Here is a 19204-nt window from a genome sequence, read left to right as displayed (position 1 = left end):
TCTTTTGTTAATCTCCCCTTCCAAACTGTGCTCTTTGGAAGGAGGTCACTTCACGCAGCACCCCCTTAAGGAGTAGGGAGTTAGGCTCCAAGTCCTTCAGGGTATAGGATCTACACACATCATCTGGAATTCTTCTGTGTGGGAGATGTGGGGAGTTTCTTATAAAGTTAAGCACATACTTACCTCATAACCCAGCAACACCTAGATATGTATTCAAGACAAATGAAAACTTGGCTTCACACAAAATTCTGTACGCAAATGTTTCTAGCAACTCTATTCATAATCGCCCCAAACGGAAAACAACCCAAATGTCCTCCTGTGGGTGAATGACTAAACAAACTGCGGTGTACCCACACTAGAGCCTACCTCTCAGCAATGAAATCCTCCCACACGTAACACCTCAGTGAACCTCAAATGCGTGATGCTGAGTGAAAGACGGTCCTCAGAAGTTCACCTAAGGCAAGACTCCATTTATAAGATGTGCTCCAAAAGAAGGGGGTGCGGGTTGCCAGGAGTTAGGGATGGGGTGCACCAAGGGGGAACCCAAGGGAGATGCGGGGTTGATGAAGAAACCGTTTTGCCTCCTAATTGAATTTGTGGTTACACAAATCTATATGTATTTTAAATTTCACAGAAATGTACTCCAAAAAAAAGGTGAATTTTACTATATGTTAATTAAAAAAAAAAAGAGGTGGAAGCAGCCAGCCAAGTGCCCCACACAAGGGCTAAGTAAATAGTAGTTCCCTTTTCTTACAAAAAGCGGGGCCCTAGAGACCCCAGACCCCTCAGCTGCATGGCTGACATTCCCTTGTCATCCAGCCTAGCGCGTGTCCTAGATTTCTTGGTTCGGTGGCTACCTGTGTCCACATGCCTCCCAGGTGTCCATTTGGAACCACACACCCTTCCTGACAAACAGGTTCTGAACCTGAATCCCTAGAGAACGTGAACAAGCAAACCAGTCCTTTCAATCTCCGTGCCAGCTGACCTTAAAGGATAGCACCGCCCTACACGTGGGCTGTCCTTCCTCTGCAGGTAGACAGGGTCAGACACGTGAAAAAAGAGGTGGAGGATGGGGGGGAGTCCTCGATCCCAGAGTCCCTCATTTTTCTGTGATTTTTCATCCTTTGTCTGCATGGAGGAAGGGGTCAAGCAGGTAGAAGCTACTCCGGATCAAGTCAGTTTTGTTTTAAAACTGAACAGGGAAGAAACCACTGGCAGAATAGCCACGTGTAACAGGTGTGGCTGCACAGTGAAGACACATGGTAAGAAAGGTTTAATGAGAGAAAATCTCACAGAAATGCTTCCTACTGGATTCTCTCCGGGAAGCACAAAGACCAAAGTCACGACAGTAAAGTTAAAAGACGCGGCAGTGTCAGCACACGGGCCCGCTCGCTGCCCCAGGGGTGCACACGGCTCCCCATCGCCGGCCAACATCTCCCTTCTAACCCCTACTGCAGGTGGATGCCACTGGAAGATGTGCCTCACCCACTGGGGGTCCAGCCACGGGCCCGAGACAAGTACAAAAGCCCGTTGGGCTTCCCTGGTGGCACACTGGTTGAGAGTCCGCCTGCCGATGCAGGGGACACGGGTTCGTGCCCCGGTCTGGGAAGATCCCACATGCCGCGGAGCGGCTGGGCCCGTGAGCCATGGCCGCTGAGCCTGTGCGTCCGGAGCCTGTGCTCCGCAACGGGAGAGGCCACAACAGTGAGAGGCCCGCGTACCGCAAAAACAATAATAATAATAATTTTTTAAAAGCCCAAGCTGGACTTGAGGATCAAGGTCAGGAACCCACAGGAGCTCCATTAAGCCTCGTGAGCTGACCACAGGTCTGACGTCAACGCAGCCCGCAGGGGCTGAAGGACAGGCCCCCTCCACACACGCGCAGGGCAGGACTTGGTCCCCTCTCTGCGGTGACAATGACTTAGGGTCACTGAACCTTTGAAGTGGGGCTCAATTCCAAGAGCCCCCGCACTACACTGTTAAAACACAGTCACGGAGCCTCCGCTGAAGTATCAAATACAAGCACTGTCTCCCCAGAGAACCGGCTCACTGTGCAAAGTAAGACAGCCCCTTGCAGCTCTGGGAGGAGCTGGGTGGCAGCCCCGGCCTCCTCTCCACCCACTCTTTCCTGTCAAGGAAACGTCCAGGAACGCATCTGTCTGTTACAGACCACGCCCATGACTGGGGAGGAACACCTCCTATTTTAAGGGAAGCACTTGCCTTTTGGCGGTGGCAGGAGACAGGCTGATTCCAGAGCTGCTGGGAGAGTTGGGGTCTCACTCTTCTGCACCACGGACAGTAAATGCAGTCGAAGCTACCCCTTGGGGCCTGGTTTCTGAGTCACCTCCCTGCAAGCCTGGACCGGGTGACACAGGAGCCCACCACCTCCCCTTCCTGGGGACCCGTGGCCCCTGACGTGCACTCTGGGCCCGGGGTCACCTCCTTCCTCCGAGCTCACGCTGTGGACCCAGCTTCCTTGCTACTGGCTGGACAAAGGCGCTGAGCTGCAGAGACCTCGTCGAGTGTCCACGAGGAGAAGAGACAAGCCTTCTTCTTTCAGAGCCACTGTGGTTTTTAGGAAAGAGAGATGGGGAAACGTTCACGCCTTTCTAAAGGCACGAAGGTCCCTGTAAGGCATTTCAGGCAATTTAACACACGTCAGTCATGCAGGGCAGATTGGGGAGGAGGCCACACTCTCTGTGCTGGGCCACAGCCTGACCCAAACCTCTGCTGGCCATCGGCCCGTCTTTCCACCCAAGGCCCAGGGCTCAGGAGAACCAGGGGCGATGGCTCTGGGTGCCCTGCTGGGATGAGACAGGATGCCTGCTTCCAGGGTGCCACATCCACGGCTGGTTTTGCTTGTTCTTTCCTCAAGTGATTTACCCCCAATTCCCCACTGCTGCCCCCCTTATGGAGCAAATGTGAGTGTATTCCTAAAATCCCATTCCAGACTCTTCGTGTTAACATAAGAGATCCCACGTGCCTTTGGCCTCAGAATCCCCCAAAACATGACATGGAGGAAAGTGTCATCTCATCAAGGGCCTCTAACCAGACCGTACTTGCTAGGTTGCTCCAATGACCGGAGAGACAGACGGACAGAGACAGAGGCAGAAAGAAAGTGAGAGAGACGGAGACAGCAAAAGAGACACAGAGAGGGAGACGGGGGTGGGGTGATGGTGGGTTTCAACGCTGGATCTAACGACAGAGTATCATCAGTTCTACAGAGTGGTCTGAGATGTGAAACGAGAGTCTTCCACCAAACCTTTTAAACAGTTTTATACCAGCCATGATAGAAGCGATACACAATCACATTTTTCTAAAAATTTTCTCCCCCTGGCAAATTTTAATTTGAATAAAAAGATGGCATTTCCAGACATCTCAAAAGAGTCACCGCTCCCACCTCTCACGCATTCACCTGAGACCTCCTGCCACACCTGAGTCCTCCTGTGGTTCCCGGTGTGACGTTCTCTCTAGAAGGTCAAAGCCACCGCTCCCTAATGCTGCTTCCGCCAACGACAATGGCGTGAGAAAGCCAAGCTGACTTGGACTGTTCTTTTCCTATTACTATTATTTAGTACTTTTTGATAATTGCAACCAATACTCATTGTATGCTCACGACACGCACGCCAGGCCCTAAGCTAAGTGCTCTGTGCTGAGAACCTGATTTCATTCTCCTGTAACACAGAAGCTAGGTTATTATTATCCCCATTTTACAGCTGAAGAAACTTTAAGGCTTAGAAAAGCTGTGTAAAGAGCTTTTTAGATAGATATTTTTAAGTAGCTGTCTAAAGCCATAGAGCTAAATACGAAAGTCTAGATAAGCCCCAGCAGAGTCTGAGTCCACAGCCTTGCTGTAGGGCAAGTAGGTAACTGTGCTCATTTGGGGTACAGATAAGGACGCTCCAAAGAGCCGTCAACCACTGGAGTGGATTAAGCCCCCCTCACCAGTCCCTACCGGAGCTACAGGTCTTCCTGTTTGGAAGTGATACAGGCAACGTCTGATTTAGCAATGTGACATTTATTCCAAAGCATTTAAAGAAGTTTTCTAATTCCTATTTCAGTAGAGACAGGCAAAGAAGAAGGGTTTAGCACTGTTCACCCACAAATCCTAGGCTTTCATATTAGTTACTCAGGGCCTTCAGGAAAAAAAACTGAACGATTTTAAAATAATAATAAAAGAACTGGGAATTCCCTGGCGGTCCAGTGGTTAGGACTCCGAGTTTCCAATGCAGGGAGCACGGGTTCGATCCCATCAGCTGCGTGGCACAGTCGAGAAAAAAAAGAGAAAAAAGAATAAAGGAGAGGCTTCCCTGGTGGCGCAGTGTTTAAGAATCCGCCGGCCGAAGATACCGTTGGTGAGGAAAAGGGAAACCAGCAGCCCTAACCCAGCTCACCCACTCCTTTCCCCCCCTTCCTCATTCTTCTTTTGCTTCTTGTTTGCAGATCCACAGTTGAGACCCTGTGCTCTGTATGTCAAAGTCACACCTGGCTCATTGTTTCCGATGTCTCCACCATTCGGATACAGGACACCAGTCTGCCGGGCCTTCGGAGTCTCAACTAAAAAAGCGAGGTCTTCTATAGGTTCTTCTTCAGCAAGTCTCTCTGTCTGAGGTGCTTAGAATCGTGTAGAAAGACGGTCTCCATAAAAGATTAGAAAAATATCTTTTACGAAGACATTAATATATACGTGAGTGTAATTAAAATGCCTTTTCGGTGTAATATTGTTAATGATTGGTATGCAGAGGAAAATAAAATCCCTGAGTTTCAGTTACTGTGAAAGAGGCATATTTTCAGTTGTTGCTTTATCGGGCACTTGCATCGAAATCCATTTGCTGGATGTAATTCGAGCTGCTCTGAGCACAGGGAGTTGAAGGAAGCGGTCAGTGCCCGTCAGTGAGACCCGTGCTATTTTTATGCTGACGGCTTTTTCACCCTCTGTTTACAGTGTTAACTGACAGATGCCACAGATGGTCATTAATTCAGAGACATCGTTATCCTACCATGTCAGTTTTAATGAATACTTGGATGAAAGTTAATATAGTGATGAAGGGCTTCCCTGGTGGCGCAGCGGTTGAGAGTCCGCCTGCCGATGCAGGGGACACAGGTTCGTGCCCTGGTCCGGGAAGATCCCACATGCCGCGGAGCGGCTGGGCCCGTGAGCCATGGCCGCTGAGCCTGCACGTCCGAAGGCTGTGCTCCGCAACGGGAGTAGGCCACAACAGTGAGAGACCCGCGAACCGCAAGAAACAAAAACAACAACAACAAAAAAACAACAAAAACAAAACTATATATATATAGTGATGAAAAACTAAATGCAGGAATTTATTGCTAGGTACGGTTGGTTCACGACATTTCGCAGCATGGATGTTGACACAGGCAGAGTGAAAACTCTGTACTGAAGAATTCAACTGTTGAACAAATTTCTTGGGTTTTGTTGTTGATGCAGTGATGAAAATGTGTATCAAAGTCCTTAATGTGATTCCTGGACTATCAGGTTACGTAACATCCATCACTGATGAACCAGCATTATTCCAGTAGCATGCAGATGTCAACAGTTTACGTTTTGTAATTAAAGAAACTGTGCAATTTAATTGTTATTCTTGAAGGAGTTGAACTCAAAATAGTTTTGTTTACAGCTTTGTTGCAGTGGGTAATAGTCTGTCCACATCGCTGCATTTAACATAGAAAATGGCTAACCCAGTCATTCAGGGAGTTAAAACTAAACACAAGTGACATTTCACAGCAAATGCTGTTTCGAGTCTTTGACTCCTGCGATTCCATATAATCAAGTGGCATTGTTCTGACGACTGCAGCACGTCATGCAATCTGATACTGCAGATTCTGCTCAAAGTACTCTGCCAGTTTACTGCATACGTGTACTAAGCAGGTTGTATTTATCTGAATAAAGAGTCTATTTGAAATTGTTCATTAAACTTGTTAAGCCTATAGGATTTCCACTGGGAAGTGTTTTTGCCTGGACATCTGTTTAAAAAGTAACTAAATGATCTTCATGAGAAGGGTGTATATTCCTCTGTTTTAGTTTTGTAGATTGAGAGAGCTATTGATCTGGTATCAGGATGACCATCACCCATCTTTTCACGGCCTGTCTGACTACAGGTGTTTTGTCTTATTTTTTGACATCCTTCCTTGTATTAACAGTCTAGGGGGTGCGGGGATATGATATAAATATACAGGTATATAAACCTGAGAATATGCTGCAATCTCTAGTTCCTTTGGATACCTTAGATGTAATATGTTTGTTGGAAGCACTTGTGCTATTTAATGTTTAATTTAATGTTTAATGTTTTTTTTTTTTTTTTGGCGGTACGCGGGCCTCTCACTGTTGCGGCCTCTCCCGTTGCGGAGCACAGGCTCCGGACGCGCAGGCTCAGCGGCCATGGCTCACGGGCCCAGCCGCTCCGCGGCATGTGGGATCTTCCCGGACCGGGGCACGAACCCGCGTCCCCTGCATCGGCAGGCGGACTCTCAACCACTGCGCCACCAGGGAAGCCCTTGTTTAATGTTTTGATTTTATAATTTTTGGTATATTCTCATCTCATCTAGTCTTAGCTCTAGAGTTCAAGCTCTCACTGGGCAGTAGTTACTGTCTATGTGATGTGCAACTTGGCATCTAATAAATGATTTTTTATGATGGTGACCAAAAAAAAAGAATCCGCCTGCCCATGCAGGGGACACAGGTTCGAGCCCTGGTCCGGGAAGATCCCACATGCCACGGAGCAACTAAGCCTGTGCACCACAACGACTGAGCCCATGAGCCACAACGAGTGAGCCCGCGTGACACAACTACTGAAGTCCGCGCGCCTAGAGCCCGTGCTCCGCAACAAGAGAAGCCACCGCAATGAGAAGCCCACACACCGCAACCAAGAGTAGCCCCCGCTCGCCGTAACTAGAGAAAGCCCGCGCGCAGCAACAAAGACCCAACACAGCCAAAAACGAAATAAATAAAATAAATTAATTTTAAAAAGAGAAGAAGAAAGGAGATGTTTGCAAAGGAGCGGGAACAAAACCGTTATGCACTACGTAATTCTAGATTTTGTTTTACTCGAATAAAGCCCCAAGATGTTAGGCTTGGATGAGACTTCAGACTTCCAGAAGACGGTGGCGGCTGGCAGACAGACAAGAAAGGGATGGGGCGGCAGACAAGAAGTTCAGGGGAAAGGCACAGGCTCGTGGAAGCTGCCCTAAGATGGGAAATGGAGACCCAGGGCAGGGAAGGGACAGGGGGATGGCGTGTCAGCAAAGCCGCACAGCGGTGCACACAGAGCTGCGTCTGGAACCCACACTTTCCGCCCACAGTGTCACCAGCCGACTAAAACAGAGACCCAGGGACAATGCGGGGCCACTACTACCCCGGGACTGGTTTGTCATCTCCGCTCAGTGCCGAGTCCTGCAACTTCACCATCCAAGGCGAAGAACAGAGCCGCTGCCTCACTTCTCGGATGGAGGCCGTACCAGCGTGACGGATAAAAGGTGTTATCTTGTAGCGTTCAGGTCATTCACGCGACAGACATTTATGAAGCCCCTACCATGTCCTGTGAACTGTGATTAAGTCCTGGGGATACAAAGATGAAGAGGATATGGGCCTTCCTTTCCCAAACACAATCTAAGAAGACACAGACATAAGTAAATGATTATAGCAACGGGACAAGTGCTGTAACTCCAGGATGCAGACGTGCATGGAAGCCCAGAAGCAGAGGCTTCGATGCTGCCTGGGGAGACTTAGACTGCAGCGCTTGGGTCACATCTGGTAGGAGCCTGACAGTCAGACAAGGGAAGACACTGCAGGAGAAAACAGCACGAAGCAGCGGGCGAGGGGTGGTGGGAACCACCCGACACACACACACAACTGTTCAGACTTATTCAGAACTAGTCGGAGGACTGGGAAAGATAAAAAATATTGCCAAGTCTACCACAACTCTATATTTGCAAGTATTCCCCCAAACCTTAAAATCGAAACATATATAATCAATCCCTTTTCTATGCACAATACTATGAGAGCTGAATTCTCTTATTTCGGGGGCCTTAACATTGAACAAGAATTGAAATATATGTAATTTGGCACTCCAGTCCTGCTTCTGAGTATAAATACGTGTGTGTTTGTTTGTTTGAAAGTGTAGTTGACAGATGTTTATTTCAACGTAGGTGAAAAGAGACGGGTTTCTGCCGCTGCACTGCTTTAAAGCTTTCCAAACGGCCTCCAAGGGCTTCAAGTGCATTGATCCGTGGTTCTCGAGGCACGGGCCTCTCCAGACGTCTTCTCTGCAGAATTCTAATTCATGCTGTAAACGTGGAGCTGATTTGCTTTCATCTCAAGGGCTTTAGCTGGAGACAGCTCCCGTTTGGGCTATCCTTTTAGGAGAATAAATGATAAGTAGGGGCCGGTTTACATGAAAGAGAGACAAGGGAATGAAAGGATGGGGCCCGGCATAGAACCTGTCAAGCTTCTGGAGACTAATAACCTCCCTGACGTTACCAGAGGCAGTTCAGAAACGCAGCCAATGCGGAGCTGCGCTGGTCTACAGCAGGGCTTCCAACAGTGACTCCATCAACACGCAGGCTGGGTAATTCTTGGTGGTGGGATCTGTCCCGTGGGCCAAGCTGTAGCACGGTTAGAAGCATCCCTTGCCTCCACCCGCTGGATGCCGGAAGCAACCCCCAGTCGTGACAACCAAAAGGTCCCTAGATGTCGTCCCCAGTTGAAATCCCTGATCTAGATTAACTCCTAGCAGTAACACCACCAGGGTCTCAATCCTGTTAACTGCTTCCTTTTGAAAATCCTTCTCTCGTTAGTATCACTGTCACTCCCCCCAAAAAAAGCCCAATAAAGAATAATCATGATGGGCCTTTGACAATACACAAGTCCCGAGAAGAAACAGTTAGGGACCTACAAGAAGCAGGGAACCCTGTGCATGCAATCTCCCTGATCAGAAGAGGCTCCAAATGGCACTAACTACTGAGTTGCCTCTGGGACAGGAAGAGGATGGAGGTGAGTTCGTTTGTTCGGTCATGTGTTTATTTGATCACTCAAAACATTCTTGAGCATCACAGGGTGCCAGGTGCTGGGCCACGTGGACAAGGCAAACGAAAGTCCGGGCCTCCAGGAGCGTGTGCTCAAGTCAGAGAACAGAGGTAAACAGACGGCATCATGGTCCGTCATAAGTGCTGTGAATGAAGCACTAGCAGGTTGGAGCTGCAGCCACTGTCCCCGTGTGGTCACTGAGCCAGCGAACGTGGCTCGTTCAAACTGAGACGTGCCAACCACGCAGATCCCAGACTTAGCGCAAAAAGAGAACGTACGCTGTCTCATTAATAATTTTTATGTTGATTAGATACGTCAACGATAATATTCTGGATATCTTGGATTAAATAAAATCTACTAGCAAAATTAACTGGGCCTGTTTCCTTTACTTGTTTCGCGTGGCTGCTAGAAGCTGAAGCCCATGCATGTGGCTCAGCCTGAGAGACCTCCACCACCAGCGTCCTCGGCCCCAGGAAATGACAAGTTTACGGGCTCTGCGGTGGGAATGAACTTGGCCCGGCTGAGGCTGGCAGAGCTGCAGGCCGTGCACTAGGTAGTGGCTTGGGAGCCAAGTTAAGGAGTCGGGATTTCACCCCAGCAACAACGGGAGAGCAATGGAGGGTTTGCACCAAGGGAACACCACAGTCTGTTTCCGATTTTGCAAAGATGCTGCACTCGGATGGCCGTGCAGAGAGTCGACAGGCACGGAGGCGAGGACAGAGCAGGACCATCAGGCGGGAGGGCTCAACCTAGCGGGACCCCTCGGCTTTCAGCCCCTCGACGTGACCTGAGAGAGGAGGTCTTTGCCACAGGGCACAGGACTCTTGTTAATTCCCCTTACATTAGATTTTGATTATGTACACGACCTCTTTCGTCCTCCTCACTTTCTTCTTTCAGATTAGTGAAATGTTTTTCTTTTTCTTTTTCTTTTTGGCCTCACCGCACGGCATGCGGGATCTTAGTTCCCCGACCAGGGGTGGCCCTGAAGTTTTTCATCGCCCACACCGAGCCTCGGTGTTCTAAGAGCGATCCTGCTGCTTCAAGAAGTTCAGCATGATCTACCCGCTCCTAGAGCAGAGAGGGAACCAGACCAGCTTTCCTCCGTGGACGGGTTTCCTATTCCTGTACACCACCACACGAACTAAGCGGGGAGGGGTCTTGGGTTTTCACTGTTCTGATCTCACTTCATTCTTTTACTTCAGTCTTGGTATTTACTATGAACGCACAGTTCAGTTCCGTTTTCTTCTCTGGCGTGGTTTTTTCCCCCACTTTTCTTGGGCCCTATTTTTGATCTTAGCCTCCCTGCTTTACTCCCAAAGCCTCTCGCTCAAGGATGTCAGCTGCACGGCAGCCCTCCAAGCTCATTTACCCTGGTATTTTCCCTTTGCTCTGCTGATCCTAGAGTCTCCTTTTTCCCCAGCTCATTGGTCATTTTTGCTACTGGTGAGTCATCTTCTCTGACTCATGCCAGGCTGTGATGCAAAGGCCTCAGAGCACACCTGTCTGTGAAAGGCTGTCCCTGAGGAACACGGCCTGCACCCAGGCACGAGCTTGCGCATGTGGATTTGGTAAAGAGGAGAAAAAAATAATCCCCTTTTCTCTCTCTCTTTTTCTCCCCTCCGAATTTACCATTTCTTTCAGCTTTTGTTGGAGATTATCCCTACGGTGGGATGAGTCTTGGTCATTCGTTTTGCATCTTTTTTTTTTTCAGTCTTAACTGAATTGGTTACAATATTGCTTCTGCTTTGTTTTGGTTGTTTGGCCATGAGGCATGTGGGATCTCAGCTCCCCCACCAGGGATCAAACCCACACCCCCTGCATTGGAAGGTGAAGACTTAACCACTGAACCGCCAGGGAAGTCCCGTCATTTTGCATCTTTAGAGGCAGGAGAACATTTCTTGAATGAGCCCAGAAAGCCTGAGGGATGACAGATTTTCCTTCTGTGAGGTTCCTCCTCTGGGGCACAACATGGAGTCTCACCCGTGTGCCACACTGGGATCACGCTGCCTTCTGAGAGCTATGAAGATACCACCAAACTCAGGGGAGACGACATGTACACGCAGCTTTGGTACCTGGACTGAACCTGCCTGGAGCTGCGAGCCAGCTCTGCCCTTACAAGCAGATGTGACGGAGGCCTCTGCCTCTCTGCGCCTCAGCTTTCTCACCTGTGAAACGGGGAGGGTATCAGCAGCTCCCCCATTAGTGTTCTTGTGAGGTTTAGGGACACCCCCCAGAGAGCACCCGGCACAGCAAATCCGAGCTGGAAAGACACCATCTCGATCCCCGGGGGAAACACACCATCCACTGCCCCTCCCTCCTTCCTTCCCTGAGTCTCTGTACGCACCTCTTCATCAGGGCTAACCCTGAAGTTCAAGTAACCCGATCCAGAAAGCGCCCCATAAATACAAGCTCTTTCCCCACACTCTTCCCTGAAAGCCCCACATTTTACCGTTACAGACTCATTTAAGCACCTCCCGTCTAAATATAAAACTCCTGGCTGAGGTGTTGTCATTAGCTCTTAGCACCTGGGAACAGACCAGCCTCTCAGGTGCCCACAGCAAGGGGTCTGAAAAGGCCGGAGGAAGGAGGAACGGAAAGCAGGGATGGGAGCACAGCCCGCGGGGTGGGGCGGGGTGGAGGTGATACTTGGGGACAGCAAAGGACAGCAAGGTCTCTGCAAGGAGACAGAAGAAACTGGTGGAGATGGTGCCACTGGGGAAGAGACTGGGAAGCTGGGGGAGGGTAGGGGAAGCAGTGACAGAAACCACTTTTCACTGCACATCTTTCTGTATTATTTGAGTTTTGTACCGTCTGCATGTATGACCCAGCCAACAAAAAATGAAATAAGGGAGCGGGGGATATTGGGTATTTGGGTGAGACAGAGCCAGAAACAGAAAGGTCCTGAAGGCGAAGGGACCAGTCCCGTTGGCTATCTCGCTGGCAGCCTGCCCTGCTCTCACCGCCCCCGCCCCCCGGGCCCAAATCAGAAAAGTCTCTCTACGAACTCCTGCACGGCTCATCTTTAGAACATCGGCAATACTTTCTCAGGGTCAAAATCTGAGACACTGCAACTCAGAGTTCTCCAGACCTTACTTGAAAGCCCCTCAGAACCACTGGAAAAGCCCAACAAAGGAAAAACGCGACTTCTCTGATGTTGTGGCCTCCGGCTTTGACCAGCTGCGCGAGGTCTGACCTGGGAACATCGTGTCCAGCTGCACCGTTTATCTCACTGTCAGTGAGCCACTCCTCTACCACAAGGACGACGGGGTAAAGCAGAAGGCCAAGGGAGGAAATCATCCCTCCAGGGCCCCTGAAGAGCCATCAGAGAAACCCACATCCTAACCTGGGCCGGAGCCACGAGAAAGGCCTGCCACTGGCGGATGGGGGAGGGGAGGAGAGGCCACGGGCTCTGCAATCAGTCAGGAGGCTGGTCGGGTCCTGCACGACCTCCGGCAAGTCACTCAACGGCTCAGACCCTCCCTCCCCTCACCTCGGACACACACAGATCACAAGCTGTCAGTTGCGAGTTGTAAGCATCACAAACGCTTGGGGCACAAACATCCAAAACCATGTCCTTAGCCTGAAAAACAACCCAGCCCCTCCTGCCAGTTCTTCCCTTTAAAAGGTCGATGGATCTCGAAGTTAGAAGGTGTTATGCATTGAATTGAACAATGAAAAGAGACGCTGAAGTCCGAAGCCCTGGAACCTGTGAATGGGACCTTATTTGGAAACAGGGTCTTTGCAGATGTAATTAGTTAAGATAAAGTCATTATGGAATAGGGTGGGCCCCAAATCCCATTTGACTGGTGTCCTTACAAGAAGAGAGGAGACAGAGAGACACGCACAGAGGGAAGATAATGTGAAAACACACACACACACACACACACACGCACACGCACACACATGCACACATGCACGTGCGGAGAAGGCCATGTGACCACAGAGGCAGGAATAGGAGTCATGCAGCTGCAAGCTGAGGAACAGAAAGGATGGCTGGAAACCCCCAGAGGCCGAGAGGGGGCCCCGAACAGACGCTCTCGCTGAGCCCCCAAGAAGGAAGCAACCCTGCTGACACCTTGATTTTGGATGTCTTGCCTCCAGATCCGTAAGAGAATATCTATTGCTCTAAGGCCCCCAGTTTGTGGTGCTTTGTTACAGCAGACCTAGGAGACTCATACAGAAAGGGATCTGGGTTTACTGTCTATCTAAGGCTTGAATTCTCTTGCCCGATGGTCAGCTAGCCAGCCTGTGGATGGCTGTCTCTAGTAAAAGACGACTAGTTTAGTATCTACCAATGCAGCAACCCCTCCCATCTTCGAAAAGGTCTGTCATAAAAATCATTCATTCAACAAATATTCATTGAGCACCTACTACGTGCCAGGCAGGCACGGTTTGGAGCACTGTTGATACAACGGTAAAACGGGGAGCAGACAATAAGAGCACTTACAAATAAGGCCATTTCTGATGTTCTGAAGAAAGCAGAACACCGTAACACCAGTGAGTGGGTTGGGGACCAGGATGAAATTATTTATATTGTTAGGGAAGGTCCCACTAGGCCTGTGATACTGGACCAGCGACCTGAATGACAAAGAGTCAGCCACGGAGAATCTGGCCGGAGGAAGAGCCAGTGCAAGGACCTGAGGCAGAGCAAGCTAGACCTGGACAAAGCACAGAAAGAAAGAGGCACTTTTGTGAGAGAGTGAGAGAGGGTTAATTGATGAAGCTGGAGGAACAAGGAAGGTCAGTCAGTCCTCGTATAGTAGACCCAGGTAAGTAGTTTGCATCTGACCGCAAGACTACTGAGAAGTCACTGGGGAGAGACATGATTTGATTCTTCGTTTTTAAAAGATCACTCTGACACCATAAAGTTCTTATAACTGAAGTCTTTTTAAGTATAACTTTTGTCCTTTCATTCTTGGGATCTTGGACCCTCACAGAACAAGTCTGATAAATGACATTCCTGAATCATGGCTCCCAAGATTTCCAGGCTTACCAGCTCTAATTCATTCCCCACTGTAGCAGTTTCCAGTAAATATGCCTGATGTTTTTTTTTTCTATGTCCTTCATTAAATGTGATGCCCAGAAAAGAACTCGATATTCTAAGCATGAAGTAGATGAGAACTTTCACCTTGGTCATTCCAGATCTACATGTCCACTGACGTGCCCCAAGATTGCCTTGGTTTTAATTCTGTTTTGTAGCACTGACCTGCTGGAACACATCTCAGATAACCTCCGCTGGTGTCCTTTTTCAGATCTAGATGCTCAGATCGAGAAAACAGGATTCAAGCTTATTCTTCCCTAATGAGAACAGCTGTGCCCTCTTTAAAAAAAAAAAGTGTCACCATAACGCAGACAATGCCATGCATAAAAAACTGGATAAAATAAACAAAAGTACTGGGCCAACTCCTCAGGTTTCACAACCACTGCATTTTTCTTCCGGGTGGAGGACAAGGAAAATGATTTGGTAAGTTTCCCTAGAATTGCTTTGGTCTCTTGCATCACATGGCTGAAGACACCTAGACTACTAGGAAACACTGAGCGCTTGGGCAAAAGACACTCCCTGCAATCATACTTCCCACTAGATTTCTCAAAGACTTAAACAAATCTGAGTAGGCGCAGACTGCCAAGCCTGGGATAGAGGGAAGTGGTGAAGAGAATCTACACCTGCGAGCCAAGCTGACTTAGCAGGTGGGGCAAGCGGTGGGAGAGGAGGATGCTGGGAAAGCCCTAGGGCCCTGGGATGTGTGTGTAATCTGTCCTCATCCTTCCCACAGCCCACTCGGCAGAGTGGTGACGGGCCACTGCATCTGGTGTCAGATGGCTAGGGTTAACGCTCTGCTTTGCCCCCTAGTAGCTAAGTGACCTTGAGCAAGTCACTTAGCCTCAGTTTCCTCATCTGTGACATTTGTGAAGATCAATTAAGATTCTGTGTGAAAGACGTTTGCAAATTACTCCGTCCCGTAAAAGTGAGGGGTTATCATTGGCAAAAAGGATTTTTACCCCTCCCTTTGCATGTCATGAGGGTTGACTTTTCCTGACGTTTTCTCTTCCCAGGCTGCTTCTGATGGTTCTTTTAACTGGATTATTTTCTTTTTTGAGGGAGGATGGGGAGGCATGTAGCATGACTCATCCCACCCTAAACCCTTCCTAAAGACTATCCTAAAAGAAGTGTCCTCAGAGCCATCTGGGGTCACCCCAAAGCAATTTACCTTCAAAGAACCAAAGCTATTGTCATGCAAAAACAAGCACATCTAATATCTGTGGATACCCTCCACTCTCTGGAAATCCAAAGCAAGTTATTTAAGGCTTGTGATTTACTCAGGTCACCGAGTAGCTTTTCATTGGCCTTAGTCGTTATGTTCTCAAGTAATATGAACTATCTTCACGTTAACTCACACAGGCCATACAAAAGACAAACACTGCAAAAAACAAAACAAAACACAGGAATGGACTCCAGAACCAAATAAGAAGTTAATCTGCTGCTCGCTAAAGTGTCTATGCCTGAGTCCTTAGCCATCTTCATTTCCTTAATGGAAAACGAGAATCTTATGAGTCAACTTTCTCATCGTGAACTGATCTCAATAGCCGGTCGCCCTGTGTTTCAAATGCGTAAGCAGTCCTATTTCTGCACAAGGTGGAAATAAAAACCAGTGACAGCCCAAGGGAGAGATGGAACAATGGGAGAACATACACTTCCAAACAGAACCGTGAAAAGATGGGAAGAAGCGCTCACGTGTAATACAACTGGATTTTTTTTTTTCTTTGCTTAATTCGGTGTTAAGCATCTTGGCTGCCCTGGTTTAGGGTGAGGGAGGGGGTGCCTCTCAGCAAATGAGCCCAAAACCTTAGCATTAGGTGACAATGGTCTGGAGGGCGGTCTGGCTACAGCAGCCTGGTCCCTGACAGCTGTTGGCTTGCCTCCAAACGCTGACTCGCCTCAGGGACAGCCTGCATGTCAAGCACCTCACCTGTGCCAGCTCAGAGGTGAGTTCCTGCCCAGTCTGCAGGCTGGCACCCTGGCCTCACACTTAAGCACAGTCATAGGAGCTGGCTGGTGCCCACTGCCAAGTCCTCTTCCTCTTCCCAAATCCAATCAACGTACAACCCAGGGAAACCCAGACCCCTCCAAGGGGCAACTCGCACCCAGCTCCAGAAAGACCGCATCCTGTCCTTTCCAAGACCCTGGACGCTGGTGCAGGCCACCCTGAACCAGCTGTTCCAAACAGCCTGTAACACTGTGTCGGTAGTGCTGGCCCCTCTGCGAAGCTCCTCCTGCTTCCTGAGCCTGGGGAGGAGGGGGCCCTGGGAAGGCACAAGCTGAGCCCTTTCTCCTTGGCCCCCATGCCGCCCCCAGCTGCCACCCCAGGAGCAGAGGGACAGCAAACTTAAAATCCAACACACAGCACAACTTGGCAAATGTCTTTCCCATCCCGGTCCCACGCACCCCTCCCCAGCACGCCCTTCCAGGAGTCGAGGCAGGGCGGGGGGGGGGGCGGGGGGGGGAACCGGCTCCATCCCTAAGCCACCTGGCGACACCGTCAGCCACCGGGGAGCGGGGACACCTTGTCCAACCCCCCCCCACAGGTATCGCACTGCTCCTGATACGGTGGGCTCCTGCCCCGCCTTCCCATTTCCTGCAGAAACCCCAGAGGCCCTCGACCCCACCCCACGGTCCCTCACCCGCCGGTCCCTGGGCGCTCCAGCTGTCGCCCCTCGGAGAGCCCCCTCGCCGCCGGGAGAACCCGGCACGCCTTCCCCTCTCGGCCCCTGGCAGGGTCCCCTCTCACCGCGGCGGGGGCCGGCCGGCCGGCCGGGCAGACGAGGAGCGAGCGGGCGCCGTCGGGCTCGGGAATGTGGCCACTGCTCCGGCCCCAGAGCCGGGTCCTTCTGAGGCGCCGGCCAGCGCGAGCTGTCAGTCAGCTGGCCGCGCCCGCCCCCGCCCCCGCCCCCGCCCCCGCCCACCCCACAACCCCCCTCGGTCCCGTCTGCGCAGGCGCGGGGCGGCCCGGGAGCGGCGTCACGTGACGGGGCGGTGCAGCTGTTGGCGCCCGGCCCTCCCGAGGGTTTCGGTCCAAGTCCCGCGTCGCTCGGGCCTGGGGTCGCCCCTCGGCGGGAGGCCTCGTCCTGCGGCCCTGGCACGCTCGGGGACTTCCCGTGGTTCGCGCTAACAGAGGGTCCCGGGAACCCCGTTTGCTGGATCTGCTCAAAACTAGGGTGTTCTCCGGGGCGGGGCAGAGCTGGGTGGGCGCAGGCCGCTATGCAAACAAATGAGTGGGTGATTTGGTGATTTTGGAGGGGGGAGCCCCGGCAGGGAGCCAGAAAGTATGGCCTGATAATGGTTGCTTGCCCGCCGTGGTATCCGCACCTTTAAAACAAGGATGCCCTTTGCCATTTCCTCCTCGCCTATTTCAGAGTTAGGGTGACGTCTTGACATTAACGAGCATACTTGTAAAACAAGTCAAGCGAGGATGTATAGAATAGAAGGGCAATTTGAGGCCGATTGATTTTTTGAAAGGGGGCTTCTTAAAAGCTGATGGATTCCACCTTCTGCTCTGAAACGTCTAGGCCAATCAGCATCTTTTCACCAGATACAATAAACACAATTTTCAGGCTGTCGGGTTTCGGTTTCTTCCACGTGTCTTCAATTCAAACAAACCAAAACCACAAAGGTAAAAAATAAAAGTATGTCCTAGGGGAGCTTTTTCCGTTCTAGAGCAAGTACAGAAATGTAAACTGACACCCCCTCCCAGTAATTTTGCGGTTATGGCAAACTTGGTTCCAGCACCTAGCAAAACAGTGTGGGCTCTGACGCCTCAAATTCTCTAAAGGCATTTCCAGAGCTACACTGCAGAACTACAGTGCTCCTTCTGGGGGTTGGCTGTATGACATAATAAAGCTCTACCTTTAAATGAATGCCCTGGTATCTGAACTAGGGCAGACTGTCCATTTCAGAAAACTGGGGGTTCTCCGAAGTCCTAGCAGTTCTTTAGTCTTTAGTTCCTAGAAGTCTTTAGTTCCTAGAAGGAACTAAAGATCTGCCATGTAGGAGAAAAGATGACATATGGATTGATGATCAAGTGTCTTTCCTGTGCACCAAGCATGGAGCTGCTGATCGCAGGGAAGTTGGCCTATTGAACTTAAAAGACTTTCTGGGAGGGAGGTCTTCCCTGGCAGTCCAGTGATTAAGACTCCCTTCCCCACTGCAGGGGGCATGGGTTCGATTCCTGGTTGGGGAACTAAGATTCTGCATGCCCGTGTGGTGTGGTCAAAAAGTTAAGAAAACACTTGTTGGGGGAAGTTAAAGGGACCAACGTGGAGGACAAAGCTGGAAGCTGTGGTTCCACAAGAGTTATGGGGCCTTCAGCACCACAGGTCCATTCCAGGTTTGCTTGACCAGCTCAGTGTAGCCATCATGTGCAAGAAACAGATCTCTGGGTGTTTTACGCTTGGTATGAAATCAGGAAGGGAAGGAGTGTAAGGTGGCGTTCATTCCCTATGTGGGCACTACAGATTGGTGGGCATGCCATTGGTCCCTGTGAGTTTCTGCCCTGCGTCCAGCAGGATACAAGCCCATCATGAAGACTTTATGGGATGGAGGAGGGTCATATCTGTGGCTAGAGGAAGTCGTCCCTTGGTTCAGCGAGTGAACCCAGGACCAGGCATGGGCTCTTGCAGCCTTGTTCTGACTCTGGATATACCAACTAGTCAAGAAAATTGGAAAATGTGAGTTTATTCAGGGTCGGATTCCATTTGGAGGAAATGTCATTTCTCCTCAAGAGATTCATATGGACCTTATCTCTCCATACCACATAAAAGATATTCTGTACTTGCCAGAAAGTTGGAGAGAGGCAGATGATATGGCCATTTTATTTTAAAAAAAAAGGGGGGGGTAGTGAGTTCTACAAACCACAGACCAGTGAACTTGACATTGGGCCTGGGAAGCATTCAGGCCAGATAACTCATGAAAAACATCTGTGACCCCTCAGAAGCGGAAGCACTGACGTCAAAGACCAAGTCATGCTGGCTTAAGCATGAGGTTTCAAGCTATGAAACCTATAGACTCGCGATTCAAGGAAATATGATAGAAGTAGTGTATTTGCACCTGGAAGGTATATTTACCAAAATTCTTTCAGTAATAAGTGACAGAAATCCCGGCAAACTGGT

General features: G+C 50.1%; 1 protein-coding gene across 3 annotated transcripts in view; it reads right to left on the bottom strand.

Annotated features, from left to right (window-relative positions):
- KIAA0513 overlaps window positions 1–16932 on the bottom strand; it is a 54269-nt gene extending 37337 nt beyond the window's left edge. For 2 of the 3 annotated variants that reach the window (XM_082676446.1, XM_082676448.1), the window contains exon 1: window positions 16828–16932. The gene's annotated coding sequence lies outside the window, so the exon portion shown is untranslated. Of the gene's footprint in view, window positions 1–16720 lie in introns of all 3 variants that reach the window. The other variant, XM_082676447.1, reaches the window with a different exon arrangement.
- Between the last annotated feature and the right edge of the window lie 2272 nt (window positions 16933–19204).

The sequence above is a fragment of the Grampus griseus genome (genome assembly GCF_964374135.1).
Source record: "Grampus griseus genome assembly, chromosome: 19".
Taxonomy (NCBI): domain Eukaryota; kingdom Metazoa; phylum Chordata; class Mammalia; order Artiodactyla; family Delphinidae; genus Grampus; species Grampus griseus.
The sequence above is the reverse complement of the archived record's forward strand: the minus strand, read 5'-3'. Positions and strand labels throughout refer to the sequence as shown.